Source organism: Macrobrachium rosenbergii, chromosome 23 (genome assembly GCF_040412425.1).
Source record: "Macrobrachium rosenbergii isolate ZJJX-2024 chromosome 23, ASM4041242v1, whole genome shotgun sequence".
Lineage (NCBI taxonomy): Eukaryota > Metazoa > Arthropoda > Malacostraca > Decapoda > Palaemonidae > Macrobrachium > Macrobrachium rosenbergii.
In genome coordinates this window covers 1,801,100-1,819,141 of record NC_089763.1, presented here as the reverse complement: position 1 = coordinate 1,819,141, position 18,042 = coordinate 1,801,100, and positions in this window count along the sequence as shown.

Below are 18,042 nucleotides of genomic sequence, written 5' to 3'. Positions count from 1 at the left end.
TTCGAACTGAAGAAAAGATGGTAATTTTCCAAAGGAAAGAAGTACATAATAATCATTCTTAACAATGATAGTTTATCACTAAAATATTTATTTTTCGCTACTAACTCTGAACAGGTATTAAATAAATTACGGGAATTTTAGCCTAACAATTGAGTTAAGAAATGTGTTGAGGCACAAACCTATAAACAAAACTGTAAACAAATAACAGATTTTACTGACAAATAAAATATTCTATAATGCTTAACACTGAAGAAATCTAAAACACTGCATAAGAAACAAAAGGTGGGTGTCAGACATTTTGATAAAAAGCGGGGAGGGGGTGAAATTTCATAGAAGTCAGGTTGGTGATTCGTGTTCTGCTAAAAGTAGGGAAATGCATACTTTCCAATATTATGTTTTATTGTAAAAAACTATTAGATGAGAAGCTTATAATCCATTACAACACCACTAACCTTACCATAAATTGTTTCTGAATGTGAGACAGCCATCAGAATAATCGGCTCTCTAAAAATATTAATTTTGCACTCATATCTAGTAGCTGGGTTGTTCTCTGGCAGCAAGAAAGAAATATGTTTTGATAGCTCAAGGCACAACTACAACATGCCGGTAAAAATCTGGTTCTGGTTAAGGTCTGCAGTCACTAGACATCAATCAGACAAAAATAAGGTTTTGAACTTTTACGTGAAATGAAAAAAAAAGTAGCTAAATTAATGCAAGCATTCTATTATCCAATGATCTTCATTCCAGAAGTTGGCCACAAATTGTTATTAACTATGGGCATTCTATCCAGCTGCTGGACATTTACAAAAAAAAAAAAAGTCTTTTCAAATACACATTTTTGATAAAAATTACCAGCTTTGTAGTTTTCTGGTAACTTCGAGGAAACTTTGTACATATTCTCTTAACCCATTACATAATCAGCCACATTAATGAACTGTGTTTTCTGGTAATAAGTTATTTACTTAGCTATTAGACATTTACTAAAATTGAAAATATTCAAAATTAAAATCAATCTTTAAAATGCCTATTAGCTGGGCAGTTTTGTAGCATACTCTTGTATCCAAAGATATTGCCTACCGAGTCTATATAGAAATGATTTCTGCCTAAGGACTAAGAACGTTTTTTGCGTCCCAACCTTCTTCCTTGATGGATCATTTGGGACTTGTTACACACGTAACAAAAAGAAATAATTTCCGCTTTATCGGGCATTTATTCTGGGACTAATAATGAAATAGGTGACCTCAGATAATTTGCAGACCATTTCGATAACCATGCAGTCCACTACATATTGCTTAAAACCTCATAGCCAATGTAATATTGCAATTAAGCAAAATAAATTTCTCTCATATCCTTAGTTGTGAAATCCATGGGAGTCATTGCAGAATGATTTAATCAGCGAGAAATTTTCCGACAAACCTCCAGAGTACCTGTTTTTTTGCATCTGTCTTTTGAAATGGCATTAGGAGTACTAGTAGTGATACAGAAACCTCAATCATTACCAAAATTGAAAAGCAATTCATAGATTCTGAGAACTTAAGAAAACCTCTTCACCGTATGAAACTGTAAATGTTATTAAATATGTTGCACCCTATAGTCTTGAATTTCTCTGTATAATTCTATCAAACAATATCGCCTGGCGTGCGTTTTGAAAGATCAGAACATTTTTCTTGCAATTTTCTGTTTTCAGAATCTCCACAAAAAATATTTTGCACGTCTGATAAAAATCCAAACCATAAATCTAAAGCGATCCATATCATCCTTTATGAAGCAGCAGATTTTCTGTTTGTAATGTATTTTTCTTCTCTATATGATCAATTCTCAAGTTTCACATTGAATTTTGCCCACATTACGCGCTTCTTCAGAGAGATTTTCATGTTTCTGTTCATTTCTCTATAAGAATCAACATCAGCAGCTTAGACTACATTTACACTAAGTAAACTGATTCAAGTTGTCAAGAGTATCTTCCAGTCAATAAGTCAAATGAAATAAGGACTAAGCAACTAATTCATTTAATTTAGTATGATTCACTGTAAGAAAATTCGCCTCTAAAACCTCTCTCTCACCACTGGCTTTTGGGGGGGAAACCACTTGAATCTCTTTCTTGTCCCAGTGTTGCTAGAAATCCTTAAATTGCAGGTGCTGATTGGAGCTAATCATTGCCCGAGGCAGGTCAGCTGGTGAATTGAACATGGCTTGGAAATCAAGCCATACAGACCCGCATTGCCATGTGGGCAGAATGATCCCAATGCCATCTAGGAGGAGGAAAAACATAATTCCCGAAAGTTATAAAGGGTCTTGGAGAGAGACACTCGGTCTTAGAGTTGTTCAGGGGCTGCCATACGACAGATATCTTGTCCCCTTGCTTCATTAAACTGCCTATTTCTAATGCGTGGTTGGCGGTAACCAAATTAACCTTTAATGTGGAATTATTCACTTGCCCTCCATCTCACTGGCCCCCATAAGAAGAAAACTTCAGCTAATAAATAAGGTAAAGTACCAGGATTTAAGGGTTTTTCGTCAGTCACGTTCCCTATTCGTCTTCAACTATTTTCTGCTTCTCTTTTCATAGTGTGATTGATCATTTAGAGAAGAAAAATATGTCACAAACAGAAAATCTGTTTCTTCATGAAGGATGATATGGATCACCTTAGATTTATGGTTTGGATTTTTATCAGATGTGCATCCCCTTGTGTTTCCTCCAGTAAATTCCCAGTCATTTGCTCTTCATCTTATTACACCAGAATTATGCTGCCATTCTTCTGGTGTCTCTTCTTTCGTAAATATAATTAATTAAATTAAACCGCAAAGTTTACCTAATCACTCCACTCTTGGAGTTGTCCTCCAGCCATATTTTGTTGTTTATAATTTTAGCTGACCTCAAGGCCAGAGTCCAGATTTTTGAGGCAATTAAGGTAAGTTGCATATCATCCTAGTATACCCCACTGATCTAGCAAGACTCCAGCTTTAAAATTATAACACTGGCAACCTTGCCAGGATCTCGCAATCTGGAAGTTGCAGATTAAGTCCTTGCCCCTTTGCAACTTGCAGCTATCAGCTAAATAGCTTCAATAAGAGCTGAATGCCAGACAAGAAACGGACCTCCATCTTATTGGTGTAAATTCCCCTATAAGTGCACAAGTGACCCATTTCCATAGTAAGTATTACGTTATTATTTATATTTTTTGTTAGGTATGAACAAAATCGTGACAATAATAGAGTTCGGAATTGTTAGAACACGTGCTTGCGTCCCAGTTATAGAGAAGAGAGAGTTATTAACCTTTACACAAGTTGATGGCTAACCCATGATAGCTGCATGACTTTCATGATAGGCTAACTAGGAAAAGTGAAATTATGAAGGGTGTAACAGGAAATACTACGGATATTTCCTTCACCATGTCATTCGGACAATTTTTCGTTCGAAAATCCTAGTTAGGCACACATTACAGCCCACTCGGTCTGACCCAGTCCAGCAATTTTCGTATCACTGGATATTTACTTTCTCTCTCTCTCTCTCTCTCTCTCTCTCTCTCTCTCTCTCTCTCTCTCTCTCTCTCTCTCTCTCTCTCTCTCTCTCTCACAGAGGTTAGGAATTCGCTAGTCAAAGATATTATTCTTCTTCACTGAATATATCTCACAAATCTGTAAAAGTTTGCTCAGGCCATGCGAGTGAAAATCTTAGCTAGAACTTGCATTTGTTTCAATTATTCTATAAAAGAAATGCACATGGTAAATTCGACTTCAGTCAATTTTTCCCAGTAAACAGGCCGTGAGAAAAGAGGCGCAGCTCATTCATTCTCCTAGACGAGAGGATGTCTACTGAAATTTTTCGGTCATCTCATTAAAATTTGCACAAAGCTTCCCTCGGCCAAGTGTTCAGCTGAGCTGAAGCGGCGCTGTATTTGTTCGCTGTTTCTCTTCTTGTACTTGGGCGCACACGTGCTAATGCCCCTGACCCACTCACGTGCCCAGATCAGGTCTCTGTAGTAAAGTAAATAATTTTTCTCTTCCCACTTAAGCACGTAAAATATCCTTGGCAATATAACTTTGCTCATGCATGGTAAATTTAACATTTTTTTCCTTGGTACTCGTCATATTCTACCGAATTTTAATATCGCGCTTTCGAAATAAGCATATTCTTTTTCACGTCGCATCTTATGCATTTTTCACTTGGCTGAGAAGCCAGCTACATTGTATCTCTCACGCATTTAATTGCATATATTTAGAAGCTACTGCTTCCTATTTGCCTAGAGCAATACAATTTTATAAAACTTGCTGAACTGACAGCATAATCATTCACTGCCAAAAGCAATACCATTTCATAATAATTGTTGCCACCACCAGCATAATCATTCATTCATGCATTTAATTTCGTATATATAGAAACTACTGCTTCCTATTTGCCTAGAGCAATAGGATTTCATAAAAATTGCTGTAACTGCCAGCATAAACGTTCATTCAGGCATTGTGACTATTTATGTGGGCAAGTAAAAATTCAAAAGCACATTAAGCGGTATTCAATTCGACGTAAGACTGTTATCTTAATCGCATCCACCAGCTCCGACAATTCTCTACAAATCATTATTTAAGGCTTGCGTTAAGCCTTGTGCTAAAATCCAAGTCCATTTTGAGACTTTATATTCGTGTATTTCACACAAGCCAAGTCCTTATGAGACTGCTTATTCCAGTTCATTAGAACAACCTTGAGTCTTCTTAGACAAAAAAATCCAAGTTCATTGCGAGACTTTATACTCGTGATTTCACACAATCCAAGTCCTTGTGGGACTGCTTATTTCTTTTCATTAGAACAACCTCGAGTCTTCCTAGACATACTGAATTAGTTCACTAGAACAACCTTTTCGCTCATTTAGCACAAACCCTAAGTCCTCAGGAACCCACTTAACAACACACACAAATCATCGATCTCCGGAACGCCTTAAGATTCACACTATAGCCAGCCAAGTCCGTGCGCGAAATAAAATCCAAATTACCACTTTCCAGACATTAAAATTCATTCATCATGGACAATTAAGTCTTTTAGACACACTGAAACCAGTTCATCACGAACAAACTTCAGTCATTTAAGACACCCTGAGTCTTTGCAGACAACCTGAGTCTTTTCAGACACCCTGAAATTTGAGTCTTTTCAGACATATTGACTCAGCTTTATCCAAAGATGTCTACGACATCTGGAACCAAACAAAATGAGGACTTCAAGTTCTACATGTATGCTGGAAAGGACATGGGACTGTCAGGACTAGCCTTGAAGGATTGGGTCCATGAGAGAATAGATGATGCCAAAGTGGAAAGAGAGGCAGAAAGGAAGGAGAAGGGGAAAGAAAGTCAGGAGAAGGAGAAGAAAGAATAACCCAGGAGAAATGAGAAGCGGCAGAAAGGCAGGAGAAGGAGAAAGAGAGAATAGCCCGGGAAAAGCGAGAAGAGGCAGAAAGGCTAGAGAAAGAGAAAGAAAGAGAAGAGAGGGAGAAAGAAAGACCTCATCAGCTTGCAATGGCAGCCCAAGGCGTACGCAAAACACCAACACCCTCTCCACATTCAACCCTTAGCAGTGTAGGCTCCCTCATAAGGAAATGGGACGAACCAAGCCTGAAGCCTGGCTTGACCATAATGAAAAGGTCCTGATGGCCTACCGGCCCTCTACTGAAGAAGTGTCTCTGATCCTAGGACGGCACCTTGAAGGGAAGGGTGCCATTGCATTCAATGCTCTCCCACCTGAGGAGCAAGGAAATCTCACCCTTGTCCGCCAAGTCATCATAAAGGCTTTTGGAATAGCTCCTGACCATTGGAGGAAAAGGTGGAGAAATATACCCAAAGAATCGGGCCAAACCTGGCTGAGTGGATCTTCAAAAAGACCCAGGCCTTAAAGTGATGGCTAGAATCTCTCAAAGCCACTAGTGTGGAGGACATCCTGGAGCTCTTCCAGCTCGAGGACTTCTTATTTTGTGCTCCGCCAGCTCCCTCCACCCATCTGTGCGACAAGGAGCTTACGACAGTGGTCGAGTGCTGTCGCTGGGCTGACTACACCTGGGACACCAATCATCCTCATCTTAGTTCCCATTGAAGAAATTTATATTCCTCCTCGCCTGCCTCATCCAACTCTCAGCAGCCTGTCGAAAATGGGCAAGCCCCAAAGAAACCAGTGCGTGGATATTGCAAAAGAACAGGGCACCCCACTAAACAGTACTGTTTCAAGGCTGAGACTCGGCCAGAAAATCCTTCTAAGTCCTCGAATGGGACAATGCCCCGAGCCACGTCTGGCTCTTGGACGAAAAGTAAAGGGCCTGCTCTCTCCAATGGGGCAGTGCCAAGCAAAGATTACAACAGGAGTTATTGCCCTGCTTGCAAAGTTTATGGGCACTCTGCCCAATGGGCAAAATGCCCTAATAAATCAAGTACACCCACCATTCCTTTGGCAGTTACAAATTCCAAGTCTTTGGGCCCTCCAGCCGAAGGTCCCGTATATGTGGCACCTCCTCGAGGTAGCTACCCGGCATGCCCAGTCAAGTCATTTGATGACTCTGGCGTGCAAATTTCCCTCATAAGGAAAGACAAAGTTCCCTATGGAGCTAACATTAACCGACGTCAGCCTGTCACAATTGAGGGTATCAATCAATTCAAAATGATACTTCTTACTGTTCAGCTGAGAGTCATGAGACCTCATAAATCCAAAATCTGCAACCTTGCCTTAGCAAGCTACATTCCTGGAGGTTATGACATCCTCCTGGGACAAGACTGCCAGTCTCCATCTAAATTACAACAATGCAGGTTCCGAACCTCTCAAGTTACTCATTAGGCATGAGTAATTCTCACAAGCCTCCATTCATTTCACTGCCAGTGCCACCTGAGTACACTCTGTGCAGTGGCCACCTCCATCCAAGCAGATTTCAAAGCCCAGTCCTGTGTCAGGTCCTGCCCCAGTGCCAGTGCCAAGGCACCCAATAGATCTCCCTCCTGGAGATCCCAAATTTGACTCTAAATCTCTGCCAGTGCCACTTGAGTGCACTGAGCAGTGCCAAGCTCCATCCATCCCGAACAACGTGCAATCTCCAAACCCTATACCCGTGCCTGACCCTGCCTTAGTGCCAGTGCCAGAGCACATCCCAGATTTCCATTCAAGAGATCCCAGTCCAGATCCCCTCTCTTCGCCCGGCTTGACTCCACTCCGAGTGTTGGTAACAGAGAAGGATTCTCCCAAACATAGCAGAAGCTCACCCAAAGGTGCGGTCTTGCAACCCATGCCTGAGCTGGTCATTGCAACCTGAGGGCCTCCCACGCCCACCAGAACATCTTCCTCACTTTCCCAATCCTCCGCAGACACGAGTGTCAATAAGGATTCTGCCACACTTCAATTGGCTGATGAACTCAAGCAATTGCAACAACTTGGGGCAGAGCCTGCAACAAATACCCCTGTTCCGGCCATCAAAGAAGCCAAACCTTGTGGCACTCCGTTGTCCTCCTCAGGCTTGGTTCAGCCGATTCCCCTACCAAGGAAAACCGTCAACCTAAAACAGGTTAATGGAAGAAAATCATGGGCATAGATGGCTCCAGATCGCCAAAAGAGAGCCCCTGAGCTCCTTTGGCACTAGTGCCAACCTGGCACAGTACCACCCCTTTATCCTACGAGGGTCTTGGCGCCTCTATCCAGAAGAGGGTGTCAGGTTTCCTCTCCTATGTACTTTCCTTATAACTTTGTAATTTATTCTTTTCCTTTAACATTTTTCCTTTCACCGTTCTGTTCGTTAATCATATTATTTTACGCCTCACAAAGGCTTATACTTTACCTTTTTTCCCACTCTGCCAGTGCAGAGTTCAACTGACAGATACCACAACTTTGAAGGTTCTATGTCTTCCCTTTGCATCCTTTTGGGCTAAAGGCTGAACCTAGCCATTTCCATAGGCTAAGGAATATAATTTCAGCATACTGTATTTAATCATCACCTGTTTATAACAATTATTAATTACTTTGTATCTGTCACCTATTCTTTTGTTTTTCTTTTGTGAAGAATCTCAAGTCTTAGACTCACAAACTGCGTAAATTACACACAGTTATACCTCACGTACACTCGGCAAGAAAAGTGAAGATACAGTTTTCTTTAGATTTCGTTCATCAAATTTTTATTTTTTTCTTACAGAAAACACATAATCTCGGTAAATTTACTCTAGAATATGAAAATACAATGCAAATTATATCATATATGTTAAATCTGCAAAACAAAAACGTTCAGATACTTAAAAACACCAAGCATGTCCGAAGTAATCAGAATTTCTCAGATGACTTCGTTCATAGAGATCTAAAAGATAGTGTGTGAATATCTCGGTGTAGTACTCTTTATCAGAACCAAGATCTATATAAACAGGTCTATCACTCATGAGCGGTGGGAAAAATGATGTCACTGGCGCCCGTCTTCCCTCTGTGTTGTCTGCTTCGCCTTTGTTAAGTCACCCGTGTCAGTCGGCTATAGTTTGAGATTGCAAGCGGAAGCAAAAAGATTCTTGGTTTCCAATGCCCAATAATTGCTCAGTTTACGGTTGTAATAACCGTAAGGATAACACTAAAGGGCAGGGTATAAGCTTTTTTAAATTTCCTAAAGACAGTAAATTTAAAAATAAATGGCTTCATGCCTGTCACCGTGCTGATCACATCAACATGACGCATGCTGTCATTTGTTCAGCTCATTTCAGTGATGATGATTATGAAGATGACCTAAAAGCAAGGCTCCTTAACACTTGTAGGAAGACCCTCAAATGTAATGCTGTGCCATCAAAGGCATTATATAAAGGTAAGCTGAAATTTGTATACTAATCATCATATTTACAGATGTGATAACAAACAAGTATTTGGCACCGTTAGGCTTGTATAGGACTTCAAAATTTCTGCAGTATTGATGCATTCTTTAAAATTTCTGCACTCTTGTTTTTATCAATGTTTGTGCATTGTACAATAGAAAGGTACAGACAATGTGCAATTAAAGGTATGTTTTGCCATGGCAGGTTCAATACCAACATCGTCTACAAGAGAAGATCGGGCTAGAGGACGTAGCAGGAAAAGAAATGTTGAAGAAATGCTGTGTGCTCATACAGATGAAACTTCAGTTCCTGGAGAAAATGGCTATTCTGAAGATGAGGAGTATCACGTCAAGAATTTCAAGACGAAATAAAAAAGTTGAATCAACGGATCAAAGCTCTTGAAAAAGCGAATAAAGAATTGAGGGAATTACTTCAATTGAATGTTGAAAAACAGCTAGAGCATGCTTTGATGCCAATCTTAAGCAAGACACAAATTCAGGCTTTAGTCACTCAAAAAAGAGTCACTTGGACAGACAATGATATTTCCTCTGCCCTAACTTTGAGAAGCCCAAGTTCAAAGTGTTATAAGTATTTAAGGACAGTTGTTGGGTTGCCATTGCCCAGTGAGAGTTGCTTAAATAATAGGGCAAAGGCATTCGAATGTGAGCCTGGTATTTTGGATTCCGTCCTAGCCTTGATGAATTCGAAGTCTAAAACAGTGAGCCCCTGCGAAAAACTTGCTGTCATGTCAGTAGACGAAATGAGCATCACTAGTGAGTGGGTATATGATAAAAGATTAGATGAACTTTATAAGCCACACAACAAGGTTCTTGTTATAATGTTGAGAGGCCTAGTAGATAAATGGAAACAACCAATTTTTTATAGTTTTGAAAATTTTGATGTACAAAATATACTTCTTGACTTGATAGCTTATATTGAGAAAGCAGGATTTAATGTTGTAGCTCTGGTGCATGATTTAGGACCAAACAATTTAAGAATCTGGAAAAAACTAGGGATAGATCCCATACAGGGTCAAGTTTCTTTTAAAAATCCGTGTGCAGATCGGAGTGTGTTTGTATTTGCTGATGCACCTCACATGATTAAGTTGATAAGAAATAATTTTTTGGAGCGTGGGTTTTACACAGATAGAGGAGACTTTATTTCATCTGCTTCTATACGAGAAATGTTGAATAAAACAGAAAATGAATACACTTTAACACCAAAACTGACGCCAAATCACCTTAATGTGTCAGGAACTCAAAAGCAACGTGTAAAATATGCAGCTCAGTTAATGTCCAAAACATGTGCTAATGCTGTAAAGTTTCTAGGAGAGAAAGGTTTAATTTCATCCCAGAACTGGTTGGTGACAGCTGAGTTCACAGATTTAGCAAATGACTGGTTTGACTTGATGAATTCCAGTGAAATGTATGGGGATGTAAAATCAAGAAATGCCTATGGTGTGGATATAGACTATCAGAAAGACCTTTTGGGTAGGATGGAACACATGATGAGAACTATGAGAGTGAAAGGTCATGCAAGTCGTTATTTAGGCTTTCAGAAAGGTATTATTCTTTGTAGCAAATCTTTGATTGGACTGTTTGATATGTTGAGCAGCTTATTTGGTCTAGATTCTATAATGACCTGAAGGATCAATCAAGACTGCTTGGAACATTTTTTTGGATTAATTAGGCAGATGCATGGTCCTCATGAGTACCCCAATACTTTGAGTTTCAAGTATCGACTCAGATCATTTTTACTTGGGAAGGAAACAAAACTCTTTAGTTATAAGACTAACTCATTCTCAGAAAATGACGATTCTCTCTGCATACCTGGTGAAACGTTAGTTAGGAATAAAGTGCCTTCGAATGATGATGAAAATGAACGAGAGTTAGCATTAGAACTCTGCATAACCAGCATTTTGTTCGAAAATATCGACATTGAAACTGAAAATAACGATGCAGGGATCAGTTTAGAATTTTCTGATATAACCAGCTTATCAAATAAACCCCATGATGTTATTGAGGAAGAGTCTTTATGCTATATAGGAGGGTATATCGTGCAAAAATTTGTCAACAAGTATCCTGAAATAGGGGAGAAAGCCTGCAACACTGACCCTGGGAAAAAATGGATAGACTTTGTGAATAGGGGAAATTTGCATATTCCATCACAAAAATTCATGGGACAATTAAAATTAATGAGGCAAGTCTTTAAGGCCATCCATGGTGACACGCTCAGGGAAGGAAAGGATTGTGTCAAAAAGCTGGCATCTGAGTTGCAGATGACGGTAAGAGATGTTCCTACTGAACTTTTAAATTTTTTTGCAAAGATAAGTGTTTTCTTCAAAATGAGGTACCTGAATAGGGCTATGAGGATAAACAAATATGATACTTCTAAGACGAGAAAAAGATGAAAAAATCGTGGGATAAGATACGAAAGAAAGAGGGAGAGAAATCAGTTGGTTAGGTAAAGTACTGTATAGCTATAGAATTATTGGCATATGCAATGACATTTCTATGGAATATTCCTTAAAGTAAATCATGTATATTAGAAACTCTGAAAATAAAATGTATTGCAAACACAAGAGCTATTTTTTAGCTAAAAAAAAAAAAAAAACTTATATTCTATCAACTTGCGGAAAAACTCCATACGCCTCATGAGAGAGATCACGGCACTGGTGGCGCAACGGGCGTCGGTGACGTCATAGCCTCTCGGGAGTGTTAGACCTGTTTATCTAGATCTTGATCAGAACGGCAATATTTACTCGTTTTCCGTTATGGACAGGCTTATTATAGCATCATCATACGAGGTAGTGATAATTTCTTTAATTTTCACACATTCATATTTGTATTTCACGGTGTTAAAAGTCAGCTGGAATTAATGGCAGTAAATGTTGCGACAGCTACGGTAAGTTGACCAAATCTATTTAAATCTGCAAGAGCGTTCTCTATGATGTGTGGAGCACTTCAGCGGGAAAACACAAGTAACTGGATGTTTCTTGACGTTGCCCGTTCTCTCTGCGTTGCCATAGTTTCTCTCTCTCTCTCTCTCTTTCTCTCTCTCTCCATCGCTAAAACATACTATAGAAATATAGTATCGCTCAATCTCTAAAAAAAAAAATAATGAAATGAGTAGCTCTACATATAGGCCTAGGCTTACACAACAGCAATTCTTTCTCTCTCTCTCTCTCTCTCTCTCTCTCTCTCTCTCTCTCTCTCTCTCTCTCTCTCTCTCTCTCTCCATCGCTAAAACATACTATGCAAATATAGTATCGCTCAATCTCTAAAAAAAAAAAAATAATGAAATGAGTAGCTCTACATATAGACCTAAGCTTACACAACAGCAACTCTCTCTCTCTCTCTCTCTCTCTCTCTCTCTCTCTCTCTCTCTCTCTCTCTCTCTCTCTCTCTCTCCATCGCTAAAACATACTATACAAATATAGTAACGCTCAATCTCAAAAAAAAAAAAATGAAATGAGCTCTACATATAGGCCTAGGCTTACACAACAGCAACTCTCTCTCTCTCTCTCTCTCTCTCTCTCTCTCTCTCTCTCTCTCTCTCTCTCTCTCTCTCTCTCTCCATCGCTAAAACATACTTTTCAAATATAGTATCGCTCAATCTCAAAAAAAAAATAATGAAATGAGTAGCTCTACATATAGGCCTAGGCACACAACAGCAACTCTCTCTCTCTCTCTCTCTCTCTCTCTCTCTCTCTCTCTCTCTCTCTCTCTCTCTCTCTCTCTCTCATCGTAACATTGCATTCGTTCCTTTATTGTTCCCCACGTTGCTCAAATTTAACTCTTGATTTCACTATGGAAGATCGCGTTTCCGATTATGCAAGCATTCCGTTCATTGTGGTGTCATAAATTCATTTGTATAAGGTTAATTGGTAGGTTACGTCGAAAAAATGTTTATTTTGCTCAGAACTGTCGCTGCAAATTACAACTTGAACGAATACTGTAAAGCTTACTACTGCATTTAAGTATCAATGATGTCAGAATCGTAGAATATGATTGAAAGTTATAGGAGGTCAAGCAAAAAACCAACACACTAAGACAGAAGCTCCTCCCCTTTCTAAAGTTGCCATATGTCGCATTATTAAGCAATATAATGTATGTCCGAAGATTTAAAAAAACTGTATCTTCACTTTCCTTGCCGAGTGTACATAGATGAATACTACAAGGCACCGATAAGGTTAGTGCCGTGTTGTTGGTATGCCTCATCAGTGACCCCCAAAGTGAGATAATCTCCTTTATTGTTGTTCTTTCCTAGGAATTTATAACCTCTGGCTTTCATAGCAAGTAGCCTACTACGTACTGATAAATCACATGTACTTATAATGTGTGCCTCTTGGCACAAGTGTTATAGAGCCCGGAATGGCACTGAGCTGTCGCTCTCAAGTATCATGGCAACACTTAACTAAGCCCACGAATACTTTCGTTGTACTGCTTCTTCAAGGTATATTAACCACATGACCTTGTGACTAAAAGTCTTTTACTAATAAGTGCATGGAGCATTCTAAGTACAACAGTATTAACCTTTCAATATTAGGTTCAATTTTATTACCAATTAAGTAATAATCTAGCTATTTTATACTCATTAAATGCAGCTTATTTTCAATTCTTAGAGAGCAAAATTATTATTGTTGCCAGCAGCGTAAATTAATTCTGCAAAATAAAGTAAAAGTTATAATTGGTTTCTTTTGTTTATAATTGACTCTGATCTTTAGCAGAAATATTGCATTTTAGAATAATGTACCCCAAAAGGTTGTGAAGAGAGAAATTGTAAAGCCATGTAATTGTACAGTCTCTGCTGATCATGTTGTTTGTAAAGTCCCCACTAAGCAAGTTTTCTTTGATGATGGCCCATTTTCTTTGTACCTACGATTCGTCACGCTGGACGGGCCAGGTCACGTAAAATTCAATTGTTTAAACTGTGTATGCAATTATTTATCTGTTCATCAACTGTGTACCATGTATTTCTTCTTTCGCAGGCATCAAGATTATACTCAACTTTAATTCTGTCTATTGTTATATTGTATATTGTACTTGTTCGCTATATTTATTTATTAATTTGCACCTCTTATAAAATTATTACCTGTTGTGATAACGTAATTTTAGCCATCTCAACCAAACTAAGGGTGTAAATGCCATCAAGGTGGGGGGGGGGTGTCAAGAGTATCCTCTCATACGTCATCTTCCAGTCAATATGTCAAATGAAATAAGGACTTAGCAACTAATTTATTTAATTTAGTGTGATTCACTGTAGGCAAATTCGCCTCTAAAACCTCTCTCTCACCACTGCCTTTGGGGGGAAACCACTTTAATCTCTTTCTTGTCCAAGTGCTGGTGGAAATCCTTAAATTCCAGGCGCGGACCCGATCGGAGCTAATCGTCGCCCGAGGCAGGTCAGCTGGTGAATTGAACATGTGAGCTCTGCCATCTTGGAACTCGAGCCATGAGGACCCGCATTGCCATGTGGGCAGAATGATCCCAACACCACCTAGAAGGAGGAAAACGTAATTCCCGAAAGTTATGGCTGGCAGTAACCAAAGTAACCTTTAATGTGGAATTATTCACTTGCCCTCCCTCTCGCTGGCCCCAATAAGAAGAGAACTTCAGCTCCTAAACAAGGTAAGGTACCAGGATTTAAGGATTTTTCGTCAGTCAAGTTCCCTATTTGTCTTTTAACTATTTTCGGATTCTCTTTTCATAGTGAGACCTGTATTGCTTTTTTTTATATTTTGTGCTGTTTAATTTACAAAGCATTGATGAGAAGTGTAATCATATGATATTCGAGTCATTGGAATCGATTTCAGTCTAGGCATCTTCTATGCAATTCCTCGATTCCTTCATTACAGTGCTAGTTTCAGCTGAGTAACCATAAGTGTTTCGATTATAGATTTGGAGTTATTCTGCTGTGGATCTGTGCGTCATCTCGTGAGCGTACTGGTCCCAAGTACCTCGTTTTATAAACCCTTTGAAGCGGGCATCCCCTCGTGTTTCCTCTAGCAAATTTCCAGCCATTTGCTCTTTATCTTATTACACCAGAATTAAGCTACCATACTTCTGATGTGTTTACTTTTGTGAAGAAAATTAAGTTAAACCCCAGAGTTTACCTAATCACTCCATTCTTGAAGAAGGCCTTCAGCCGTATCTTGTTGTTTATAATTTTAGCTGACCTCAGGGCCAGAGTCCAGATTTTTGTGGTAATTAAGGTAAATTGCATATCGGCTTTAAAATAATAGCAAAGTCAATTCATGAAAAGTCATTTGACTTGAATCATTTCAGTTTACACTGACTGAGTCAAACTGAATCAATTGCCAGTGCCCATGGAGTCTTCGAGGAGCATGGACAAGGACACTCTTCTTGCTGTGACTGAAGCAACATAGGCGGCATGGAACCCCAAATCTGGATACAGGAACTTCATGCTACAGACATGATCTGGGGAACTTTCGGCATTTGTTCTCAGATCTGATAACCCAAGATTCTTTTTTTTTTTTACTTTTCTAGGATAAGCAAAGACAACTTGAAATGCTGATGGAACTGATTTCACCTTTTATAAAAAAGCAGGTTACTAATTACCAACATGCACTTGGAACTGAAGAAAAGATGGCAATTTTCCAAAGGAAAGAAATACATAATTATCATTGCTTAACAATGATAATATATCATTAAAATGTTTATTTTTTTGCCACTAAACAGGTATTAAACAAATTACTGGAATTTTGGTTTAACAATTGTGTTACGAAATGTGTTGAGGCACAAAACTATAAACAAAACTGTAAGCAAATAACAGATTTTACTGACAAATAAAGTATTCTATAATTCCTAACACTGAAGAAATCTGAAACCACTGCAAAAGAAAAAAAGGCAGGTGTCAGACATTTTGATAAAAAGAGGGGAGGGGGTGAAATATGATAGAAGTCAGACTGGTGATTCATGCTCTGCTAAAAATCGGAAAATGCATATTTTCCAATATTACGTTTTATTGTTAAAAACTATTAGATGAGAAGCTTATAATCCATTACAACACCACTAACCTTACCATAAATTGTTTCTGGATGTGAGACATCCATCAGAATAATCGGCTCTCTAAAAATATTAATTTTGCACTCTTATCAAGTAGCTGGGTTGTTCTCTGGCAGCAAAAAAGAAATATGTTTTGACAGCCAAAGACACAACTACAACATGCCAGTAAAAAACTGGTTCTGGTTAAGGTCTGCAGTCACTAGACATTAATCAGACAAAAATAAGATTTTGAACTTTTACTTCAAATAAAAAAAAAAACTGGTAGCTAAGTACTTATGAGGCAAATGAAAGAAATAATGCAAGCATTCTATTATCCAATGATCTTCATCCCACATGTTGGCCACATACTGTTATTAGCTATGGACATTCTATCCAGATGGTATACATTTAAAAAAAAAAGTCTTTTCAAATACACACTTTTGACAATAACGATCAGCTTTGTAGTCTTCTGGTAACTTCGAGGAAATATTGTACATGTATTAAGTCTGGGATGACTTTGGACGAGCTATGCCCTGACCTGTCAGTGGCACTTCTGCTGCAGGTGCATTTGTGTCGACGTTTCAGGTTTGCACAGTTGGATACAGAGAGCTATTTGATCATGATTAAGTCCATGGAGAGAGCGTGATCGAACATTGACCCAAGGTCGTCACGTGTCTGGAAGAAATGATTGTGTGAGTGCGTATGTGTGTGGCACTCCTGAATGGTATTATCAGAGGAACAGTGACTCACAGCAGGACTTTGGTTTTGGTGGCTGGTGTGTTTGTGTGTTGCCTTGTGAGTACATAGGAAAGTGAGTACATAACTCATGAACACTTATATCTTTTTCAGACATTATTTTTAGAAAGGCCCAGTTGTGCTGCAGTGAAAATCCTTTCCTGTTCTGTTTCCAATGTGCATTTTTCTGTTTTGAATGTGCATGTTAATTAACACTATTTCAGGTTTTAATATATGACATCTTTCTTTTAACAGGAATTCTGGGTTCGTCCTGAGAGGACGAATATATTTGGAAGTGGTGTTATTCTTTTACATACTATACGACATTTATTGTGGTCTACAATAATTATGGCCTTATTACTTTATTTGGTGACCAGGGTGTTAGTCACTAGTATTAGTTGGTTTTGAATTAGCAATCTGAATAGTTGTGAATCAGAATTTCCTCTAGTAATGATTTCCATTTATAGGGGGTGGTATTCACTCCATTTCATGATCGTAACTTTTGCTGAATCACCTTCGTTAAATTTGCAAATAAAGCCTAGTTTTGTATATCAGTGTTTAGTTCCAGTAGGCCTTTGTTTAAGAATAGGTTCAGTGAGAGAAGTTGACAAAAGAGAAGGAATTTGCTGACCCAGGGAGCCACAGCTACCAGAGACATCTTAGAAAAGTAAGATGATTGATTCTGTTCTTAAAACAGATACAGCATTAAAAGATGGCCCTATTTGACCTGGGGATATGGCCATTTAACAGTGGGTGGCAGCGGTGTTAGACATAAATAGATAAATAGATAGTTAGGGATATGCTTCCAAAGAGACATATCTTTGTAATACTGGTATTGGCATCTCAGAATAGGATTTTGAGGGGTCAGGGGTTCAGGTTAGCGAGATGCTGTTGTGAGACACGCCCAAGCCAGTCTATCTCGAGCGCGAATCTCTGTGGGTGTTTAATGATGCGTCACGGGGCGCAAGATGAATAGGGATTTATAGGTGTTAGTTCATAGTGGGGAGTGTTTAGGGGTGTATAATGCATGAAGTGCACTTAATTACGGTATCTTGCCCGCTTGTGCGTGTTAAAACACTCAAAAACACGCGAGTGTTTTTTTCCTCTCTCTCTCTTCCTTTGGTGAGAGGATTCTTGTTTGCCGTCGAGCAGATGTGTACGTAAGTGTTATCATTTTTTTGTTGATTTTAATGTGAGATTGAATTGTTTTTTATTGCACTGCAACTAATTTTCGGGCAGTGGCTAAGTGACGTCATCCCCTGAGTGACGTGTCAGCAATATCATTAGTTTGGGCGGAGTGTCTTGCCTTCTCTGCCATACTCTGTTCAGTGCATTGGAATTTTGGGTGTGCCTTATATCTTTTGTTTTTTTTATAAATAGCAATTGGCAGTTCGCATCAGCATTTAGGGTTTAATAAAGGGAGTATTTTATTAGTGTGTTATCTCTGGGTACTTTGACAGTTAGGTTATAATGTATGTAACATTTCTTACACTAGTGT